We start from the raw sequence: 24,556 nt of genomic DNA, 5'->3' as shown, positions 1-24,556 counted from the left end.
AGGCGATCCTTTGCCCGGCATTGAACGATTACAATAGCACTCAGAATGCCACCGTTTCCAGGCTCCCCGCTCTTTCGTGAATGATCAAAATAGTAATAAGAACCTGGCGCGCGAGGAGTTTCAAGATCCCCCCAGCACCGCCTCATCGACTTTGCCTCGTCGCGGTTTGTTTCCCCCCCACACTCCCTCCAAGGCAGTTTCAAGTTGCTCCAGTTGCCTAACATAAGGAAAGGAACTAAAATAGTAATGTGCTCCCCCCCCCCCTCCACCTCAGCCAGCGCCAGGGGAAACAACCGTCTGAATATCTGGAAGAGGCTCATCTGAATATCTCCCAGGCACAATCGCGCCTCGAATTAAAGAAAAGCAACTTCTGGAGGACTCATCAACGTTGTGTTTGTCTCAAATTGGTGACAGGATCGTGAAAGAAAGTGAGAGAGGGAGAGTTTGCACACAGAGAGAGGGGGGAGGGATAATTAATGCGGATTGACTGATGGCAGCAGCAGAATGCAGAAGATTGTGAATGATCAATGGAGCAGTAATGACTGACAGCTTCCTTCTAACTTACGTTCCTCCCTCCTCTCCTAATGCTAAAGAAGTTGATATATTTTTAAATGTAGAAAATCAATGCATTGCATCGGAACAGCTAGCGATTAAATGCATCGCCTGCTCCGGGGATGGTTTGTGTGTGTGTTTGTAGCAAGGAATCTAAGGGCAATTGGTTACGTTTAGCACGCTGTGATTATTTTTCTCTTCTCTTTCCCCGATTTTGTTCACAGTGTGTGACTCATTGTTTTAAAACACTTGGATGCGACAGTAGCTGTAATGTGATTAGGTATGTATAACATTAAATCGCCTCGTTAATAATGCGCAGTAAATGTTCGTGTGTCTTTGTGTGCTGTCGGGAGTGCGCCATTGCCGTAAATCGACAACAAAAAAGGAATGGGGTGAGGATCAATGTTAATGTTTTAAAACTTAAGTGCGTCATAGATGCCGGTGACAGAACTGTAGCCCTGTGATTTCACCTTTTTAAAAAAATACATGGGGTAAGGGGGATAGTCGATCAGTTGGGAGCCATGTTTGAGGAATGAAGGGCAAACTGCAGCGGCAAGGTTAACCAGCTGTATTTATTTTGCTGCATGCTTTCCATGCATGGAAGTAGCCCTTGAGTTGAAGGCTCATTTTAATATATATATTTGCAACATGCCATGGTAAACAGCACTGCCTCTGTGACTACTGGCCTTCGCTGGCGTGTTACAGTTTTGCTGGCAGGCGTATTGGCTGCGACCCTGGCAGACATTAACAACACGTGGCAAGGTGCTGGAGTTGAGGAAACGTGCGGCCAATGCAGCCTTCCAGCTCGCAGCAACCCCCCCCCCCCCTTCCAGTTTGCACAATACATTCCATTTCTTCGCCATCGACATATCACAGATAGCTTTCGCTTTTATATATAGACGTTTTAATGAAACCACCAGTACCCCTCCCCCGCAGCCTTTGCAGGCAAATTCGAAGTCCTTGCTTGGCAAACATTTTGGGATCACATCAAACTGAGATAGGAATGAAAGTGCAGGGCAGCACCCTGGCGCAGTGGGTTAGCCCTGCGGCGTCGAAGTCCCAGGTTCGATCCCGGCTCTGGGTCACTGTCCGTGTGGAGTTTGCACATTCTCCCGTGTTTGCGTGGGTTTTACTCTCACAACCCAAAGATGTGCAGGGTAGGTGGATTGGACACGCTAAATTGCCCCTTAATTGGGGGAAAAAATGAATTGGGTTCACTAAATTTATGTTAAAAAAAGGAACGAAAGTGCTGGGAAGATAATGACTCCCTCCGCCGGGACTAGAAAAGACGGGCTGTGTTCTGAGGATTTAGCACCGCTGCCAAGGCTCTCTCATCAGGGGGGGGGGGGGGGGGCTTTCATAAAGCTGCTTTCAGAGAGAGCAGAAAGATAGGGAGCTGAGGAAATCGGATTTCAAATAGTTTTCTGTGCCCTCCACGGACCTCAAACATATTTCCGATCGCGTTTTAAGACGGAACGCTCTGGTTCCTTATATTAAAAAATGCTTACGTTTCCAGTTTCCTGCGAGTGGGGGAGGGGCTTTGTGGTTGGGTTGCCGGCCGGCTGTAAATTTTGCACCGACAACTGAGTCTTTTGAATCAAGTGTACCATTGCCAGGCTTTCGTTAACAGTTGGGTAACTTGTCGTTGTGAGCTTTCTACAGCTCTCTCTGACAAAATGTGCATTGCAATCCCACAAGAAAGAGTGCTTGAGTTTGTTATCATTTCATCCGGTAGGTTTTCAGAGCTAGTTAAATAGTATCACAGCAGTGCAGTTCCTGACAGCCCGTGTATAGATCATTAGTTAGTTGATTGATTTTTGAATGTATGTGGAACGCGACAAGGCTTGCAAAAGGGAAAGAGGTGCTACCGCCTTCAACCGGAGATTAAATGTTTGAAGTTGAAAACATCTATACATTTGACAAATTGAGGTTCAATTTAAAACTAAATAAAAGGGTGTTTCCCTCTTTCTTACAAAAAAAAGTGACTTTCAAACTTCACTCGAGTTCTTGACGCCAAGCAGGGCAAATATAAATCAGAGGATGAAATAATGTGAATCCAAAATCTAATATTACGGTGATATAGCCATGCCACTTGGAAAAGCCTTGTGTAAACAGAGCCGATGACTCCTAGGATATTGCCCAAGAGCTGCCGAACTCAAATCCAATCTATTGTACTAATGGAATTGTTGTGTCATGTAACTGGAGTAGGCGATGGCTGCGAGGGAGCATTGTAGAGGACACTTGGTGAGGAGTCAATCGGTGCATTGCATAACCGAAATCCATTTCATTGATAGTGCCATATTTCCAAAAATATTCTTTTTTGCAGCGGGCTTAACTTATGGGGGCCTGGCATTATTATTTTTTCTTTCTTTCAAGATATTTGGTGTTAATCAAAAATAATGTCCTTCAAAAAAACTCCTCGTTTCTGCTGGATTTTGCAGCAGTGTGCTTGCTGACTTCGAAGAACAGGATTTTAATTTTTTTAAACTGCATTCTGATTTTCTGGAGGAGGGTGTCGTTTGGCTACGCAAGAAATTGTACTCCCTGCTATTGAAATTCAAAATCCGAAAATCGCCCCCCCCCCTTCTCGTCAATCTATAACCTCCATCACCAGAAATTAAACCCACCCTCACTGAGTTTGCACTTTAATGGTAGTTTCTGAAACAACGTTTATGTCGCTGGGGAATCGCCACGCATTTGGATTCTGAGAATACAACGTTGCCGCAATGTGCGGGTATATTAACACGGCAGAAAACGAAAAGGGATGTGGTAAAACTTTCAAAGATGAAAGAATATTTCAAAGAGCGCCACTTCCTTGGTGTTCTGCTTAAGGTCTCCATGTGTCAATCAACATAGCGTTTGATAATGTCTCTGATTGTAATGCTACATGGGCCAGGCTCTGAGAGGAATTCTGAGAAGGGGATTAGAATGGGGCTCGACAGCAGACACAGGCAGTGAGATACACACCATTGGATCGCAACCCCAGCCTTCGTCGACACCCCAAATCGCCCTTTATTTCTGCAGAATGCCCGTTCAGCTTTTTTCTTTGCTCTTGGAAGTTACAAAAAACTGCGTTCGGGAATGCAAATTCCAAGTGAACTTTGCACCAAGATATGCTGCAATTGTGTTTGTGTGAGAGAGATGGGGGAGGGGTATCTGTGGACATATAATCTGTAACCTTGGCATGCAGTTGATAAGAACTTCTTTGCATCGTTTATATTTGCTAAAGTAAATAATATTTTCTCTGTGTGTATGTCTGCCCGCTCATTGATTCCGTTCAGTTAATTTTCCCGGATATTTGCATTGCATCAATGTTTCAGATCAGAGGGGCAGTTGTGGCGATAAATCTCACCGGGCTGACCACGGTGAATGATGCCAGGGGCGTTGCTGTTATTTTCTGAACCCATCTATTTGTCACCGTCCCAGCTCCTATACAATCGATATGAATGAAAATACTGACCGCGTTCTTGTATCCTTCAACATATCAGACCCCCCCCCCCCCCCCCCCCAACTACCCAAAAACACAGGATTATAAATAGAATGTGCGTGTTTGGAAGCAAAGATAAATCTAGCCCTCCGCAATGTAATGTCGATGCACATTCAGCAACCAAATTGCTTGCTCTGTATTACTTGCGCTGCGAACAGCAAACCAGGCCGGCGTCTGAAACCATGTCTGTTTTACACTTTTGACAAACTCGCGCTCGATGCTTCTTAAGGCGTGCAATTTCTGAGCACTTCGCCACTTGTATCAGTGCGGAGCCAAGCCGCCTATCTACAGGCCGCACAGTAACCAGAGAGAACTGGCTGAGGGTATCTGCAGAGAAGGCTGCTGTGCATGCCCTTTCCCATTCAACTAGATCCTTGACAAAACAACCCGTGTTTCAGCCTTAATAAAAACAGGCAGCGCGCAGAGATAATGAAACAATGTAGCGGTCAACAAACCAGTCTGACACAATTCTTTCTGGATCTTGTTTAGGCACCCCCCTCCTCTCTAACCCCGGTTACTGCTGAGGGAAGGGAAGAAAAACTCGCAGCAAACGTTTCTTAGCGCTTCCGGTTTCAAACCCAGATCAGGACGACTTCATTTGAGAGCACTTGCCGTTAAAGTGCATTACACGAGAGTTATCCAGGGCCCGCCACATACTAATATTCCAGAGCGGGCCTTTAAAACTGCTCCAAGAGTGTGAGGACTTTCTTCTGGCCCTGAACGCCTTCTCGTTTTAGTGAGAGGTTTTGCAAGGGGACAGAATTACTATGGATCTCTGATAAGGTACAACGATTCCTCTGACCACTTGTCTTTCCGTGTATGAATATCCTGAAACTCGGCAACATACTCACATTGAAGTCACGCTCTACAATCATAAATACACATTAAACAAAGAATCACTGTGCACCGTGTAACAGCACGTTTGTTTCATGGGGAGGTGAATGCTGAATCTCCGCGCTGATCTTAACTCCAAGTGGCCTGAACTACACTAAAGGCTACATACACCTTTCCTTTAAAAAAAAAACCATCTGCAGGCAGGAAGGAACGACACTGCAATGCCATTTCATTCTCCAGTTTTTGACTTTAAGCCGAAAGGACTTTAGAATTGTGAACTGTGTTTGGAGTAAGGGGAAGTATCAGGCCTGGGAATAGTCCCTTGCAGTACAAATACATACTGCAGTCTTTGACAGATATCTCTCCAAATGCACCTCCAAGAAGATTCAGCCAAGAGAGTTTTAGAAGAGACGTGCGGACACACATGATGGGGTCATTCCACAGCCAAAAGAACACCATCGTTCTGGGAAAGGGTCAGCACCAGGAGCCCCAGTCAGTCAATTCAAACGAAACTAAAATGTGGTCTCTCGGCTTCTAATCAATCAACTTTTTGTGTTCCGGGCTATACCAGTGAAGTCAAATAAACAACAAGCCAAGCAAAATGAATGCCTGAGAGCCACTGGTGCGAATGTCAGAGACCTGGGACACTAGCACTATGTGATAACTTAGCCAATCCTCCAGGAGAAAATGTGCCTCGCTGATGGCTACATATGGGCCACTTTGTGCAGCGACTTGTTTTGGCACCCAATGCAAAACAGACAATAATTTGCATAATTGAGCCTTAAATCTGGATTTCCAAATCTTCTTTTGTGTAAAACAATAGTTGGGGGGGGGGGGGGGGGGAGGGGGGGGGGGGGGGGGGGGGGGGGGCGGATAAAGCTTAGCGGGGATTTTGAGAGCAGGCTTTTGGAGATGAAAACTTTCATGTCCGCCATGAGATTAAAGTGGGCCTTGCAGGCGCTGGACTCCAATCAATAGGTAAATACGACTCAAGCCTGTGCTGTTAGTCATGCTGGCTGCGGTAAAGTTAGCACGCCGGCTAAATCCGTCCCCCAGAGCTTACTTGAAGAGCCTGCAGAAATGTCACCTGATTTGAAAAAAGGATCCTTGTTCTTTCACTAACATTTTCCATAGAGAACGCTCTGTCATTTTTACAATTGCTACACTGAGTTCATGCGAAAGTTCCTTAATCATCTCAGCACACATTCTGCTCCAGTTCCAAATAGTATACAGCGCATTTCCCAGGGTTGCTCGTGAATTGGACTGTGTGTCCCATTTAACTCCACATTTCCCAGGGTTGCTAGTGAATTGGACTGTGTGTCCCATTTAACTCCACATTTCCCAGGGTTGCTAGTGAATTGGACTGTGTGTCCCATTTAACTCTGCGCATTGCAAGGGTATGGTTAGCTCCCTGCTGTAAAAATCGAGCAGTTTCTTTGCGAAACGCTTCCCTCCCCTCCAACGTTTCATTCGATTTCCTCACAAGAGTGATCCTCACAGGATAAGCAGGAACACAAGGATCCGGGGACCGTTGAAGAATACACCGTTCCCAATATCAGAACTAAATCACAAGTTGAGGGCTACACCAGGACCCGGGGGACCCGCATGTGTCCATAGAGAGGTGGGGTGTTGGGAAGGGGAATCCAGTTCCTCAGCAACTCACTAATACATTTAGACTAAAAAGGCGAACTGCTACAGTGCCACCGAAGAGCCAAGAATAAGCTCAATGGCAGGCGCTTGGTTGTAACCCCGACACTGAACAACACTCATAGAGTCCAGGTCCTGCCAGTGGATCATTATTCAGTTTTTCCAGCCACTCTTAATTTGTCACCATCATGATGAACGCGTCCCGAAACAGACTCCAATAACGGCTACCGCTCTAAAATAGCTACCTCAGATGGTTGTAAGTTACCAGTGCCGGGTTCTTTATACATTACTGTCGCCTCCACATCTCTTCGACGCGTTCACTTCCTCCGCCTGGGTCCTCTGTGTCAGGCTAGCGATAGAGCAGCTGACAGAAAATGAGAGCACCCCTTATCCTCGGGAGCATAAATCAGCTTGTGCTCCGAGCAATAATCCCACTGGACAACGGGAAGGGAGTGCTTCACCAACAATAAAAAAAACAGGTGGGAAGGAGTGGGGAAGCGCGTGTGTATGGGGGGGGGGGGGGGGGAATCTAATGATGAACACAAGGTCCGTGGGATCTGCATGCGCCCCTGATCAAGGCGCGGAAGGGACCTGGCTAAGGGTGCATTTTGCTTCGCTCCATCATTGGAAACGCGCTAAGCCGCCTCTGAAATTCGAAAGCAATCTCTTTTCGAGCCCTTGCTCCCCATAAAAGAGCACCTCGTCAAGTGACAGAAAATGCTGGACAACACAGCCAGTCCAAATTCTGACTCAAGTTTGTTAGAACATGCTGACAGAAGCCAGATCACCCACTGTAAGCATTTGGATAGTCACAGTCCAGGCTCTCTGCCTATGTCTCCCTTCAGAGTTAAAGAGGTTCACTTTCGTGTACTTTGTTCCTGTAAAAATCCCCAGCCTTCCACATCCAAATTGAACAAACAACATATTGTCCCATGTGGGGTTTAAATGCATGTGATCATTTCATTCCGAGTTAGCAAAAAAAAAGAATCATCAGCTCTGGCGCCGACAGTAAGTTGTTACATTTCTGTGGGGGCCACCGGTTGATTCGGAAACTGGAGAAACTGACGCACGAAAGTGACAAAGTGGATTGTCGGGGGTAGGTGGGGAGCTGGGGAATTCGAGCAATGGATGTAACCTCTTTCTGCATTGTTACAACATCCACTGGTATTCCCCAGGAGCCCAGGGCACCTTGCTTAGACATCATGGTCATCGATAGACTGGAAGATGTCTATAGAAGTGAATGCTCCCGCAGACCATTTCCCAAGATAGTGAGAGAAGAGACTATTTAAGACAGTACTATACTTGCACCACATTAAACAGCATTAATCCTCAGCCAGTGTGTGGCTCCCAATAGACAGTCTTTTAAAATCTCTTGAAATAATGAGCACTGAACAATGGATTACAGAATAAATGTTAGTTTCTTGCCATCAAAAAAAATCTCAGCACAGTATTGTGACCCAAGGCACTGTTACACAACTGATAAATAATGCAGAGGTTTTGAAATGGTTGAGGCTGGTAAAGTTGCAAGGTGACAAAAAAAAAGCAAACGCATTTTCTCCTGTATTTATTATTTTCTCCACGCTGTCTCTGTCTGCAAAGCGTATGATTTATTACCGGGGATAAAAGGAACGGGGAATAAAAGGAACTTTGCGTACTGTTTGCTAATGACTGCCCCATATCAGCTGCTCCACTGGGAATAAATCATGGTGGGAGAAGTAAAAACCGAGTGAAGAGAGAATGAAAGAGAAGGATAGATAGAGAGATAGGACACGGTATCAAGCGGCTCTGGGGAATGGACGGTGGTGGGAGAATTAAAATAAGCAAGGGAGACAGAGAGTAATTGAACGTAGAAAGGGGAATATTCCAAGACAAAGATCAGTCCACATTCAATCATTCTACACGCAAGTGACTACAGCAAGGGGGGCGAATTTTAGCGACCGCCTTCACCCTGCTCCGCTTCTTTTGACGGAATTACTTTTCACGCTTTGCCGATTTTTGTGGCCCCCAAATCACCTCGCCAAGTGCCCTTTCTCTTGGTTTTGCATATCTGCCAAATATCACCAGTCTCGAGGATAACAAATTCAGTATTGACCACCTCTCTGCAGTTTTCTTATAGGCAAAATAAAGCCGATCTTGTGCAGTATTTGCTAACGGATGAGAAGGAGGACACATCTATGCCTTGTGTATCTAGCCCCTTTCCATTACTGCTTGGTATCTGAATAAGCACATTCTAACATTTAGCGTGCCATTCTTTGATGTGCATGGACTGGAGTGTTGCGATTCCCAATGTATGGATTACAAGACAACCTGACAAGCAAATGTTGACCAGCCTTTGCGACACGATGACATTGGCTCACAAACTTTACAATGCTGCACTCATGACTTGTCCCCTGCAGCACCCATACAGTGTTACCTACATTAGTCCGGTTACCTAGTGATCCATTTAATTGTACTTAATATCCACACATATACTGAAGGCCAACATGGGCGCTGACATCCATGACCCGAGGTGATCTTCTGTCGTTTTGATGTCACGGAAATCGATCTATATTTAAATTAATCCCATAAAAGGAAAATTGAATGTGTGGAGAATTCAAGTCACCAGGCAAGTATGTGAAACGCGTATATTTCTTCCTCTTGTGGGTTTTGATTAATTAACTCTTCTTTTGATTTATTTTAAAATGGTGCTTTGCCCCCCCCCCCCTAATTTAAAGGGAAAATATCGTTCCCAGTAAATATAGACTCATGACTTGTTTGTTGCGGAGAGTGTATAATCACTATTTGGAGTGGCTTCCAGCTGAACAAATATTCAGGGAGGAGAGAGGGGGAAAAATACATATTTAGTAATCAGTGTATTCTCTTTCTCGGAGAGTGGGGCTGTTCATGTTTATACATTGGAGGACAAAATAGAAGCACCATAATGCCGTGTCATCCGGCATTGTTTACGTATTGCTACACCCACCGGATTTTATTTATTTTTATTCCAGTCATGAGATCTTCTCAATGGTAAAGGTACAATCGCGCGCGTTGCAGGTTTGACTGAACTATCTTGCATAGTCGACAGTTTAGATGTTGTTTAATGTCAATAACTTGGTGCATTTGGACAGCAAAAGCAATCACAGATCAGCAAAGTAGGGCGGGGGGGGGGGGGGGGGGAGCGAAAGGAAAAAATAAACACTTTCTGTAAAATAGGCTGGGGATACCCTGATTTTAAGCCGGGAAATGTCACAAAGTCTCTAGGCAGCCCCAGCAATGCAAGTATCGAACTGACAGTTCCAGTGTAAAAAAACAGAAATGGATGTTGCTTATATGAAACATCACGTCTGATTTTGGCCCAAAGGATCGAAGCAAAATCGGCTTATTATTTAAGCACCGCACTTTCATCTCAATAATTTAATGCAAAAATGTGCAAATATAATTAGGGATTAGACGTGACCTGAAACCCGGTGACTTCAGAGGTCGGGGGCAATATATTTTAATTACCATTGTCACAGCAAAAGCAAAGGGCCTTATTTGTGGATTTGGGATATCAGAACTGGGGTGTCATCGCCAAAACTCTCCCAAGGAGAAAGTGAAAATATGGGAGGTAAACGAGGACCATCTCGTGTTCGAGAGCACCGACGCTCGAATTAAAGGCTTCCAACAAATAGTTGAGACTTGGGACCTTATTAACAGCCACCTTTGATGTAATAGGATTTAAAGATATCTGGTGGCCCGCCATGGGGGGGGGGGGGGGGGCTAATCGGGATCTGACTATAATGTATGCAAATGCGAATACTGATTATACAGCTAGAAATATACCAATAATGATGATATCGTAACAATGTATTCATAATTCCATTGTAATTCAAAACAATATGGGAAATAATATAAGGGTTGCACAAAACTTAATACAACGTTTGTTTCCCAGTGCTTTAATCATAGCGACTGCCAGGGAGACGAAAAAGCGCATTTTGAATAATTTAATGATATGAAGTCGTCAGGCAGATAGAAAATTGATTTTTGAGGGCGTACTGGGACTTGGTAAATATCTAGATCGCCTACCTTTGCCTCATCTCGCGCGTCAAGAACATTTCTTTTAGACTGTCCCAGAGCGCCAGTCAAACCAAGTGACCCATATTACAGAAGTACAGAGGCAAAGGGCGGCAGTGGTAGCTGTTTCCATTCGAAATTCCTTGGGGAATATTTGACAAGAGTTGAAGGAGAATTGTGAGTGATCATAAAAAAAAATAACTGGACGTCTGTACAGCGTCTGTTTCAGCGGGACTGTGGTGGCGGGGGGTTTGGGGGTTAAGGCCAGGTCAAATTGCTTCATAATGCATTTCCAGCAAGTTTCCACAACTTGTCCCTTCCATGTTTTAAATTAATGATGCAATCTGCCAACATTCCTGACCGGTTTTCAGCATTTAGGGAAACGATCGACTAAAGTACACTATATGAATACTCGTCTACGTGAATCAGGATTTCAATTCATTACCAAACATCTTGGATAGGGTGGTGGACGAACTCTGAAACAGGAGGACTGTTTTCAAATTATCCCACCAAAACCCTTTCACTTTCCGCCATTTTAATATGATTCCTAAGGGTTCTAATTACCGAGGGTCGGGCCATTAAGATTCGCTGATTTAAATTTGTGAAACTGACCTGAAATAGATTGGAAACAAGTCTTTCTCTACTTGTAGGTATGGCACACGCATACACACATATATAAAAACAGAGATTGTGTGGCCATTACAGACACTGTGGATTGATACTATGCCAACTGCTGCCTGTATACAAGGTTGGTCTGCATCGCAATTAACTGGTTCTCACACACAGTGAAGATCCACGGCTGAACACAAACATTCACGGCTTTTTTTTGGGGGGGGGGGGGGAGTTGGTTAGCAACTAGTGAATGGTGCCTGAGAAAGGTTTGAAAGGGGGGAAATTCTACCTTCCAGTGGAAGGTTAGAGGCGAGGCTTGCTCGTACGGCTTGTCTTCTGCCAAAATTATTTTTTAAAAAACAGGAGGACGGTGTGATTGAGAATAAACCTCCACCAAGCAGCTACACTGCGCACACATGGTGACCTCTCGGAAGACGCAAAGCTGCCGGACTCTGCTGTGGCATGTGTGAAATCTTTATTACAGAGCACGTAATCGAGGTCAGCATGGACCTGCAGATACATGCCGCATTTATGTCTGCCTTCCTCCCACCCCCACTACCTCTCATTCAGAACGATCTGCTTTTAAACACTGTGCCCAGATGAAGGAAGGCGCGGCCGAGCCTGGGGTGTCACTTCCATTGCTGGCTTGCGACGCCTCGTCAAGCTTCAGTGGCTCCTGGCTCGCTTCCAAGCTTAGCAAACGCCAGCTGGAGGGGGAGGGGGGAGCATAGCTATTCCAAACAGGCAAACCAAACCTCGGTCTAACAAAGCGATCTGCGCCAAGTTTTTTTTTAAAAAGGATGTTGTTGGATTTTAAACAATGAACGTTTGCACAACGCGTGGACCTTTCGCGTGAGGTAGTCTTATACGAAACCTTATTTAACACACACACACACAAATCAATTTTTTTTTTACAGAAGCCTTTTTGCTTTCCTCTTAGCCCACCGAGCCCCGGGAAGTCTGAACGAACTTGTAAAAATTCAACCCCATTTTTATACTCAACTAATCTCAGAGTGGAATGCTCTAGTCCAGCTGCAGTAAGTGCGGAAGTGTCTCCTCCAACACTCCTCTCAACAGCATTCACCCACCCACCCCCCTCCCCCAACGTAGCAAACGACCACCCTCTGGCGCTAGCACACAAAGATTGAGTACTTACTGAGACACAAGCGGTTTAAATTCCAGCCTTAGAAAAGGCATGGAACAGAGAGTAAAGTGTAACTGCGAGAGAGGCTGCCGATTAAATGGAGCAAAATGGTGAGGCTCTGGTTTTGTTTTTTGCTGCCTGGATTTTCCTATCAAATGCTCGGGACCGGACTGCTGATATGGTGCGTAGGAGTGAAGTTCAGAGCAGACGGTGTCTCCTGTGTCGGGCCGGCTGGTTTAATCTCCCTCCCGCTTCGCCAGGAGGCCCCGGGCCCTCTGGTGTCGCTCCCAGGCGAGTCTGCAGCGCCGGGACACCAACATCAATACAATCGCCACCCCATGGCCACATGTCGCCCTGGGGAAGGCGGGATCGGAAAATCCACTCACAAAAACATTCCCTTTGCCTTCAAGCGACGATTTCGCGCTCTCTCTCTCTCAATCCGAGGCCAGACTGATTTGTAATTGACTTTTAACCCAATTTTCAGTTTGATCTTGAATGCAAAAGGGGTTTCGTAAAATGGCGAGTCAGGTCCTCGTTTACAACTCAATCATCGACACAACAGCACATTTAAACTAAATGGCTGCCTTTTACTGTGGACAATCGAGCCTCTGGTATTGTTAAAGAGTTGGTTGCTTGGGTCAGGTATTGCAAATGACTGATTTTCTTTAAATGAAAGGAACAACTTTGTTAAATGCGCCTGTTTGGGTTAAAATGGCTCAATTTAATCCCACTACAAGGCGCCTTGTGCGTTTTTAAAGCGAACACAATGGGCCAAATCTCTATTTTGTGTTCCCCGGGAAATGATTACCTTTGGTGAAAACTGCCTTCAAGGAGTGTCCATTTGCTTCAATCGAGAAGCCCCCTATAAAAACAAACAAGACTGGAGACGGCAATCTGTCAGGCGTTGGTAACTGGGAACATTTATCGTCTCCTCCTGAAGTTAGTAAACGAAATGAATGGCAAACAGAACTCCCTGTGGCCCTGGCCGGAGGGCGGCTTGCATTGTCATTCGGAATAATTACAATCGTTCCCTTTATCAAGCGCTTTCAAATCACTGGCGGATGGGCTTGTTGCTAAATCAAGTCACACCAATTCAAGGTTGTGGGGGGGGGGGGGGGGGGGGAGGGGGATATCCCGGAGTGAGGAGAACGTTGTTTTTGTCTTTAGATTATCGGAGTTGTCATGTCACCAGCGCCTAATCCAGAGGAACAAGTCGAATTAAGGGCTTGTACCTTCCTCACCCAGACCGTTAAAGAGCCAGACAGTGGAGTCTGGAGGACTGAGCGCCTGATTTCCTCTCTGGACACTCCAGACAATCTCACCTCATTGTTTGCAACCGTTTTCGTTGCAATATACTCCGCGCCTTTAAAAATATTTCGAAAATAGAGGCAGGAGGAGGCCGTTCGGCCCTTCGAGCCTGCTCCGCCATTCATTATGATCACCCCCGATCAACTTCAATACCTTTAATCGCGCCTACTCTCCCCCCCCCCCCTCCCCAAATCCACATCTATTACTGCTTGGCAAGGATATGGAATTGACTCCAAATTCGCCATCTCGTTATTTTGCGTGTCTTTTCTAACCCCTAAACGCCACATAAATCCCAAGGGTTCACTGTAATTCCCCCTCTCCTCCCTCCCTCACCCCACCTTGTACAGAAAGAGCGCTTCGCTACTGAACACCAGACCCCCCCCCCCCCCATCTCGATTTAATTGTGAAAGCAATCGGTAAAAATAAAGACTGTGAGCTTTCCTGGTACCTCACCATTCCTGCTTCATAGGCTCTCCGTGCCGCGGTCCCGCCGCCACCACAACCAGTTTTATGGGTTTTTAAAAATATATATATTATTTTTGGTTGCACAACATTTATTTTTGAAGCGGAAACCGCAGCGCGGCGTCGAATCTGTTGGACCCTCCTGAAGCGACCGCGAGGAATAGAACAAAGCAATAAAATGGAGCAGCATGGAGCCGATTCCGTCTGTGTGTGTGTGTATATATGTGTGTGTGTACCCGCTTTAAGAGGCTGGGGGAGGGAGGCGATTGACTGGGTGTGTGAATGTGTCTGAAAGCTCTTCCTCCCGGCTCGAAGCCCTCCCTCCGGAAACGGAGCAGAAAGGGTCGAGGACATCAGATGCACCGTCATATATTTCTTTTTCTCATTAACCAGTTCGACGATTTATAGATTTGCCGGATTCCCACTTAGCAAAGGCGAGGCTATTTTAAACAAAGACAAAATCTCATTTATCGCAACGATATATGTTTTATTGGCGGTGGTGGGAGAGAGAGAGAAATGGGGGATTGTTCCTATTGTCTCCAGCCACGGAGCCTGGTTCTGGTCAGATTAAATATGACCTTTCCTTTCAATAGCTGGGCTTCTAAGTACTGTATAAGCAAATTCCTTCAATGTTACTAGCTTGTTGTTTTTCAGCTTGAGCGAATCGATGCAATGGAGAATTTGCCCAGACGTTTCTCAAGGGCATCCTGGAGATTTATTTTGCAATCTCAACATGAACAGAAGCAAGCCAGATCAAGCTAATCTCCTCCCAGCCCTCTCGCACCCTGTTATTTATTTGCTAAAGAGGGTAAGTGGGCTTTTCTTTAGAATTGGAAGGGCGATGGAGGGAAGGATGTTTTTTTTTTGTGTGTTTTTTTATTTAAGAAGGGGAGGACGTCGAAGGAAATGAAGCAACTTTAATACGATTTGAGCGCGCAATCTTGTGCATTCCTGTATAACCCGCCATCCAATCGATCGACCTGTCTGTATTCCACATACATATGGGACTGGTTTTTACGTTTGATCTGGTCTCACTCTGCCTTCCACATTCTGGGCTTAGACACGCTGATAAATAACAGCTTTGACTCGAAACAGTTTATTTTATCCTCGGTACTATTACGAGACGGCCGGGGCCCAAGGCTGCTTTCCAAGCTCCAGCCAGGACATTGTGTGTGTGTCGAAAACCTGTATTTCCCCCTCCCCCACCACAACAATGTATAGTGCTGCGGATTTGCAGGAGGTTGAAGTCGCCCACAGCTATAGATATATATATATATATATGAAAGCTGATTGACACTGACGTCTGGGGAATTAAGGAATAGAGTTGCGTTTGGCGTTTTGTTAATCAGCTGGATGGAGTTCACAGACAGATGAGAAGGAGGCAGAGGGCCAAGCTGCCTGTCCTCCGGGGAGGCTGCGAGTAAAGGCGGGGAAGCGAGAATTGAGGATTCGGAGTGAGCACTCTGCACACACACACAAAAACAGGAGTCCCATTAACCACCATGAACTGGGAATGCAAAACTGGCTGAATAACAAGCCCACATTGGGATCCGTGCATAATTTCTCCTTTCAATACAAAAACATCGCACCCAATAAAGTAATTTCAGAATAAGAGACAGACGATGTTACAAACAAACGTAAATAAAGATCGGGTTGAGATTGAAGTAAATAATTATCCAGTTCTACCCGAAACCTTCCTAACTCTTAATAAATATCACAGCCAGAGGTAGTCCGGCATTACCTCCACAGCATTCGGCCGCCGAAGAGACTCTTAAGATCATTTGCAAAATGTTCCATTTGAATTACAAATGTATCTGTATGTGTCGTATGTGGAGTTTTTTTTGCCAACTCTGTCATGTGGTATGGTGTGACCTGAATTATATTACATCTGGAATTTGTATCTTTATATATTTATTGTTTTTATGCTGTAATTATATAGAGTTAATAGAATAATGGTCACAAAATGTAGACCTTTACGTTTGAATGCGGTCGCTGTCTTCAACCTAACTAAGACCACGAAGAGGGGATTAAAAACATCTTCTTTCTTTCACTTGTAGGTTTATCGATGAAGGTGCCAATTGACTCTTCGGGCTGAAGAATCTCACATCGACCAAACTAAAATCGTGAACTTTCCTTTTTAACAAAAAAACCAAAAAAAAAACAGGAGCTGAAGGTTTGAGCGCTGGAAATGTTTGTTTCTGGGGCCCCACTATCAAGGACAAACGAACGGGGCTCGGTTTATTGAAAGGTAGGTGCTATGAAAGAACATTAAAAACATGAAATTACTTGGTTTGTGTGTGTTTATGAGTGAGGGATGAATTAAATAATTAATTCGAAAACAGAGATACAAAGAGTCAACCAGTATTGCACAGAAATCTCGGCCTGTATGTTTAGATACAGAAAATAGCCTAATTCAGAGATGACTGAGTTATAACGTCGAGCGGCACGCGCAATATAGTTTATAATCCCTTTAGGAATAATGATAGGGACGAACTTGTACAAACCGGCGGAATGTAAAAGACGAGCAAGTACTGGGTGCCGTGATGCATTTGACCCATTGCTCACGGGCTGTAATTGTTATCCGGGTCTAACACTATAATGACCGGGCATTTTAGCGCTACAATCATTAGAGCAGGAAATTAGACAGAGAGTAGGAAAAATGCCTCTCCCACGTCGTTCCATTGTTGTTGGTGGTGTTGGGGGGGGGGGGGGGGGTCAGGATTATTTTCAGCCCTCTACGGTTTGATAATGACAGTAATCTTATTTAAAGAAAAATATATATACTCAGTGAGTTTATCCTGCATCAAACACTGACGGTATACACCTTATCTTAGTTATTCCGTGCAGGTACATGACATTCTACTTTTTCCAATCATTGCCCCCATTCAAAGAACCATTTTTACATCGCCCTTAACTGTGATTCCCCCCACCGCCCCCCAAAATCTGCTTCTTGCAAACTGACCCACTATCCATCCACAGTATGTTAAACATTCATTTTCATGTCCCAAACGCTTGCTGCGACTCTCAGTTTTCCAGTTACTCCCATTCCCTATCCTGGGGTGAAGCCGCAGCAAAAGGGAATGGGACATTGCACTTTGAAACCAGTTTCAAATCTGGTCTGATTTTCTAAATCAATTTGATTTTGCCTAAAATACGTATTTTTGAGGGAAAATGTGCATTTGCTGTTGGGAGTGTTCCTGTGGTTTTATTTCCGTCTGTTTCACCGTGTCTCTCTGACCACACAGAACCAAGTCCAATGATGTGCAGGTTAGGTGGATTAGCCATGCTAAATTGCCCCTAAGTGTCCAAAAGTTAGATGGAGCTATGGGGGTGAGGCGGAGGGTTACGACTGGGTAGGGTGCCCTTTCGGAGGATCAGTGCAGACTCGATGGGCCGAATGGACTCCTGCACTGTAGGGATTCCATTCTATTCTACCCCGTCCTTGTTTAGTGAGTGTGGGTGTGCTGTGTTAAATGTATATTGTCTGTGATATCTCCAGTTATTCATTGGGTAATCTACAAATCTTTATACATATCCCGGTCTATTTCTACTTGCGACGTATATTGTTAATGTTCCCTTTCACGTTCCTCTATTTCTGTTCCACTGTAATTACAGCTTTATCTCAACCCACAACCCCAGAATGTCCCAGTTGGGACATGGAGGGTTTGTTTCACCAGCGGCACCGTGCTCCCACAGCAAGATGTTCAAATGCACTGTCCTCCTGTAATTGTGCAGCGGCAGGAGAGCAGACTGAGGGTCCAGCACGCTGAGTGCCCCATTAGTTTCGGGGCACGTATTAAAATTCCAAACAAACAAAAAAAAACTCGAGCTATCAATTGGACCGACCAAAGTTAGAGCCGGGAAATTTGGAGCATTTGCTGGCGGCTCAACCTGGGCTTCCCAAGTGAGAAAATCAAAGCAAATTCGCAAAGGCTTGGCCACTCCGCCGTTTCTACCGAAAGGGGTCCGAATAGTGATTTGGTAGCAAGATTTGAAAACACAAAGCTTGTGGTTGGCATCGAGAGGCATCCCTACCCCCTCACCCCCCTACTCACACCTACATATATATGCCGGTGACAATAAGCGATTTTCATTTCATATTAAAACACTCAATAACCCAGCGCACATTATCGGGACTGACAATATATGAATGGATCTCATTGAGAGCCTGATGTTTTTGATCTACAGTGTGAATGTAGAGGGACAGACTGGGAACCGCAAACACTGGCAGAATGATGACGTTGCTGTGATATCAATAGTTAAAATCGGCAGCTTATTCATGTTTAGACAGTCGAAAATAAATATTAAAATGTATATAGCGCTAACAGTGGAGTTCAAATGGAAGTCCCTCGCAACAGACCCTCAGTGATGTCAAACCGTAGAAATATTTAGAAATAATATAAATATATGGGCCCTACCATACCTTGTGATATACATTAGTATAAACATGTGGGTAAATATGGGGGGTGAATATGCAGAATCAAAGATACATGAGTAATTAATAGACGACCAAAATTTAGTGTTAAACAATGAACGCGTTGGGGAGAGTATGAGTCAAGCAGAACGATAGAAGCAGTAAGAACATTGCTGGGATTTCATCTCCCTGGGTTGTCTCTGCGCGTCTGGACGGGAAGTTCAAGGTAAACTTGGGCCCTTTGTTATTACAGAACCGTCCATCAGTTCACACAGTCGGCGAGGAGTTGATGCCGAACTGTTGTGTGCCTTTCGGGGGCTGCACGGAAACAGACCCGCGCCCTTAATGAATGCAGCCCTGTATAATTAAATAATTGACTGTTCCCCGGAGGAACTACTCGCCGCATCTGTTCCCTGACTCCACGGGGGTGGTGGGGGGGATCCTAGACAATGCAGGACAGGCCGAGACTGAAGGAGGCATCCCAGCACATGGTTAGTTTCATCAGACGCTCTTTGGGCAACCGCCTTCTGCTGTCGAAACAAGGTGGGGAATGGGGAGAGAGAGAGAAAAATCCAATAAATACTTCATAAAATGCATTTCAAAATAAAAAAAAATGTGACTCCAGAAGTGTTTGAAATCATACAATCAAAACATTACCCATTAAAAATAACTTGAACCTTGTGACAATTCTGCACTTATTGGGGAGCCAGGTCTCAGTCACCCTCCTACAGCCCGGGGACTGATGTTGAATTCAAAAGCTGCTTTGGAGGCCAGGAAGAAAGGAATGAATGTTTTGTCTGTAAATATAAAAGAGCAGCAAATGCGGGGCCAAACGTTTGAAGTGAATCATGTGCTGCTAGTTTCCTTTGCAATGTGCTTTGGCGGCACCTTGCACAGCGGTAGAAGGTTGTAGCTTTTGGATGAATCCATTCATGACTCCCAAATGATTAAAATTGCTCTAAAAAGCTTGAAACAGGAATCGGGCAGGACAAGGCTGCAGATGTGACTGTGATTCCGGAGGACAATGTGGTGTTGGATTTGTGACTATATTTCTGTATTGCCTCAAAATTTAAAAAAAAACAGGAATAAAGAGTTAATGAACATGTTTTTTTGTTGTTGCATTTATGTTAATTCCACTTTCCAAGAAATAAAGCTCGTCCTTTAAACTCATTGTCATTGAGTGCCGGTTAATCAGTGATCACAACAGCGGCCGACAGCAGGACCTGTTTCACACTGATCTGTAAACTCTTCACTGATATCCGCATGTCTAGAACACAGCGAACACCAGGCAAAACCCACTGTGAAAGACATTTAAATGTATTGAATGTACCTGTCCAGATTGGTAGGACATCTCCAATCCTTTCATGATCCTGTTATGTAACCGGTTACCGTGCCAATATTTTTTTTTTTAATTTAGAGTTCCCAATTTATTTTTTTCCAATTAAGGGGCAATTTAGCGTGGCCAATCCACCTAACCTGCACATCTTTGGGTTGTGGGGGCGAAACCCACGCAAACACGGGGAGAATGTGCAAACTCCACACGGACAGTAACCCAGAGCCGGTATCGAACCTGGGACCTCGGCGTTGTGAGGCAGCAGGGCGAACCCACTGCGCCACCCTGCTGCCCTACTGTGCCAATATTTTGAGTGAGACTCACAAGGGGTAAAAACGACGGTTTTTTTTTAAGATGGCGAGGAAATTAAAATTAAGTGCCTGGTATCTTGCAGAGCTGGCACTGTCGAAATTGCGTGTTTTATTGCCCTTTTCAGAGGTAGTTTAATGACCAGAATGTGAGTGTTATTATGCTTTGCATCGTTGCCATTGACTTGTCAGCGTTTGAACAGCTAAACATCATTGGCTGTAAAACACCTTGCGAAGTCTGGTAACACTGCAGAAATACAAGTCTATTTAAAAACTGGATTAGGATTTGTTTTCTAGGTTTCTAAAAAGAAATGCGTACTTTGAGAGTGGGCTGGTCGTTCCAGCCACTTGAAGTTTACCCTTGCACACAAGCAAAAAAAAAATGACAATGTTGCCGCAACACCTCGGTCACCTTCAATAATCACATTGCGGATTGAAGTAGACCCTTTTTTTTCTGGAAGCGGTTCCCGCTTCAAAAAGCCACCCGTTTTAACGACAGCTGCAATCGTTTCTTTGAAAGAAAAGTCATTTGTGTGCACTTAGACAAAGCCGTTACCTTCCCCAGTCAGGAACTGGGGATGCTGATACACCGTCGCCACAGTTTCAAAAGCCAAAGTTATAGGGAAATATAAAAATAAATCATCTGACAAGGCACTTGCAAAAGAAAACCTGATAATCCAGTCCCAGAAGGTTTTGGTTTGAGTGAATTTCTCCCATCCCCCCCGCCCTGTTAAGTAAAGTCGAAGCAGAATCTGCCATCCCAGTTTTTACACAGGGCGATCCCACCGGGGGAGGGGTTGAAGTGCCAGTTTTAGGGACTGGCAAGGTGCGGGAGAACGGTAAACCCAAGTGGGTATCCTTCACATAACCATCTCCTGTTCACACTCACTATCCACAGAGCACTTCACAGTCATTACGGCAAGGCACTCATGTCGCCACCAACGCCAATGCAAATCTACCAAGTTAAAGGAACAGTTGATGACAGTGGAGTTAGTGTTCACTCTGACCAGTAACTAGCTCTGACCAAAGGTCATCTAGGGGGGGGGGGGGAAGAGAAAGTAAATAATCGCGTCTCTCGTCGCAGCCACTGCCCGACCTGCTGAACATTTTTATTTCAGATTCCGAGCGTGCACAATATCTTGCTTTTGAACCCATTTGTTTACAGATTGCTCTCATTATCTAGTGTTGCTTACAAGAGGATGGACTGTTTGCTCAGCCTGTATCGCAGTCACAGAGACCCTGCTGTGGGTGGGATGGGGTTTGGAAGGTCGGAATTGGATGCCTGTTGTCAATCCATGAGGAGAGGGTTATGTAAAAATCAAATTGCACAGCAGAGCGGAAACTATGCAAGGAATAAATAACAATGTACAAACTGCTTCCGAGTAAAGGGTTCCTCGTTTCAATGCTTCATTTAATTAATTTACTTTTTAAATCATCTTTATTGTCACAAGTAGGCTTACAATAACACTACAACGAAGTTACTGTGAAAAGCCCCGAGTCGCCACACTCCGGCGCCTGTTCGGGTACACAGAGGGAGAATTCAGAATGTCCAAATTACCTTTCAGGCCGGGAATCAAACCTGGGACCCTGGAACTCTGAAGCAACAGTGCTAACCACTGTGCTGCCGTGCTAAACCCACCGCTCAAAGTCAGGGAACAGAATCGGTTTCGGAGGATTTGCCTTGGACAGGAAGAAAACGGAGCGAGGAATGGAGCTCACTGCATCCCGGCAGGTCCATAAAACAAATCTAACAATCGACTGAAATGAAGTCTCAAAGTCAATTACTGAATGAGAGACGCTTCCATGCTGTCTCCGGTTCCCTTAGAAGCGCCTCCAAGCTCTGTCAGTTTGGAAACACTCAAATAGTCCAAACTTCCTACAGTTCTTCATTTTGCAAAACCGTTCCCCGAAATAGAATGTTAGGTGCAATAAATTTTGATGCGATTCTGCAACAAACGGGTTACATGGTGTCAAATCCCTCCTTGAGGCGAGCCCTGGGAATTTCTCTGCTATTTTAAGTAAGACATATTCACTGGAGGCATCTCGCTAGAAAACGCTCCAAGCTCTCTGTTGACCTTGGCGCAGTCCTGCGGGGTAACACAGAGAGAGGCTTGAGTGGACTGGCTGACCCTGGGTTCAAGGTGAGCGGTTGCTCGGCTGGGGATGGCTGGGTTATTGCAAGGGTACTACGGGCATCTTAGGAGCCGTGAATGAGGACATGGAATATTGCTCTTCATCACCGCTCCCCACGCAGCACCCCACCTCCAGCACTACTGTCAAGTCAACATGGAGATAGCCTCAGCCTACAATGTCCCATCCCCTGTAAGGAATAGCGAGCTCCAGTACAGGCAGCAATGCACAACGCCTAAACAATTGCACACACTATCGATTTCCTGGGTGTTGTACAATTATCTCACCCCACGTCTACGCGTAAAAAACTGCCGGCGATGTCTTTTTTCATCTGGGTTAGTGCGGTCCCAGTTGACCTAACTTTGAATGAATGGGACTGATCTTAAAACATTAAAAGCTACGAAAGATGGAGGGTGGGGAGGTGATTTGGAAAAGACAGGGACTCCACATCATCTCTTGGAGAAGTTGCAATCTTACTGGAGGACGGATGTGAGAAGTGGTGGTTTCACTGAAACATCTTCGAGATCACCTGAGTAAGTTCACACACACACACACACTGGATCGGAGAGGACACGAACAATTAAAAGATAATAGAGTTCCCGACCTTCTCTCAGCTAAAGTGATTGAAGTTCAAGTTAAATCGCCAGTGTGACACTGTCAGTGTGAACACAGCTTAACCGCCCCACCCCCACCCCGTGCCTTTTTATTTTAGAAAACTTCCAGCAATAACCGTAACCAGAATAAGGTTAATGCTAATCAAAGTAACTGGCGCTCCAACCCAAATGGCCTTTTTAAAACACATCACATCCACTTTAAAAAGGTTAGTTTGTTTCTCTCCCTCTCTCCTCACATGCACGTTTCAATAAATGCTGCATTCTGCTCGGAAACAGGGCCGAGTGGAAATGATTTAATTGCATTTATGCAAATGAGCGAAGCAGTCAATAAAAGGAGAGGGGAAAACGGGTCCATTCAGCACTTTTTATGCAAAGGCAGTAATGTATAAACAAAATGGTTGTGTTGAACAGGCTGGAGGAGGTGATTGAAGGGGTCCCCTGAGAAATGTGAATGTCATAGGATCTTGCAATATCACTTACGTGAAATTTAATATGAGCAAATACTTCAGCATCCAAATGGGATTTAGTTTATGAAAGCCGAGTCTGTGTACAATACCAGCCAACCCTGCTATGTGCGTGGTTGGTTTGATTGCAGTTCTGTGGTAGCTGGAAGGAGGTTTGTACGCGCTGAGGGTTATTTAGAAGCAGCCAGACCAAATTAACCCATGGTCCATAGAAAGTCATTTGCAGTTAGCAGCAAAAAGAAATCAGGTTTGCAAACACACTACATCAGCAAAATGGATTTTCTATAAAGTTCCTACACTGATTCTTCGCAAGTTAAATTCCTGAATAACCAAGAGCCTTCTTTCAAACTCCGATTCAGGAAAATCTTACACAGGGGTAGCTCCCTCATTAGTATAACTTAATCACCAAACTCCTATTAAACGGCCGGGCAACAGGAATTTTTCAAATGCTTCTTGGAAGGAAAGGGAAGCAATAAATGAAAGAGAAGCAACTGCAATTTGGAGAGTAAAGAATAAAGTTAGAGAGTGAATTATGAGAACTTTTCAAAAATTGCTGACATTTATTTTTCATAAAACGATTCAATCGATCCAGCCCTGCACACTGTCCATGTCCTGGCCATCGCCCAACATCGGAATCACAATAAGCTATGAAACTAAGAGGGCAAAAGAGGCCGAATGCCCTGACACTATGCATGAGGCCTGTGCCCGAATTTGAAGAGAGTTGCAGACCATTGTTGAGCAAGAGAGACTCAAAGACTTGTAATTACACAAGAAAATGTGACAGGGAGGGCTACCAGGACACTGGTATGATATTACAATGTACAGAGGTTTCTGGACCATTATTTCAAGTCCTCATCTTAGACTAAGGCTGGAAGACCACCACCACGTGGAGGCCGTCTTCCTGCCAACACGATGAAGAATATAACTGGTAAGTCTGCATTCAAAGCTTTCAGACATATTGAGTGTCACTATAGAAAGAAAAGTCTATTAGCAGTAATATAAATTCAGTTTAAGTGTAGCTGATATGCTTTGATGTCACAAACTGGCAGTATGGTGGCACAGTGGTTCGCACTGCTGCCTCACAGCGCCAGGGACCCGGGTTCAATTTAAGCCTTGGATGACTGCCTGTGTGGAGTTTGCACATTCTCCCTGTGCCTGCGTGGGTTTCCTCCCACAGTCCAAAAACCTGCAAGTTAGATGGATTGGCCATGCTAA

General features: G+C 45.0%; 1 protein-coding gene and 1 long non-coding RNA gene across 3 annotated transcripts in view; one reads left to right on the top strand and one right to left on the bottom strand.

Moving 5' to 3' along the window:
* The window catches only part of tnrc18 (trinucleotide repeat containing 18), a 209,172-nt gene extending 196,789 nt beyond the window's left edge, over positions 1–12,383 (bottom strand). Inside the window, exon 1 of one of the 2 annotated variants that reach the window (XM_072480919.1) lies at positions 12,321–12,383. The gene's annotated coding sequence lies outside the window, so the exon portion shown is untranslated. Of the gene's footprint in view, positions 1–6,765; positions 6,805–12,320 lie in introns of those variants that run through there. The other variant, XM_072480918.1, reaches the window with a different exon arrangement.
* Positions 18–19,597, top strand: LOC140394084 (uncharacterized). The gene is made up of 3 exons (XR_011935815.1): positions 18–832; positions 14,733–14,886; positions 16,136–19,597. It is a non-coding gene; the product is annotated as an uncharacterized lncRNA (long non-coding RNA).
* Positions 19,598–24,556: the final 4,959 nt, after the last annotated feature.

The sequence above is a fragment of the Scyliorhinus torazame genome, chromosome 17, assembly GCF_047496885.1.
Source record: "Scyliorhinus torazame isolate Kashiwa2021f chromosome 17, sScyTor2.1, whole genome shotgun sequence".
Classification (NCBI taxonomy): domain Eukaryota; kingdom Metazoa; phylum Chordata; class Chondrichthyes; order Carcharhiniformes; family Scyliorhinidae; genus Scyliorhinus; species Scyliorhinus torazame.
The sequence above is the reverse complement of the archived record's forward strand: the minus strand, read 5'-3'. Positions and strand labels throughout refer to the sequence as shown.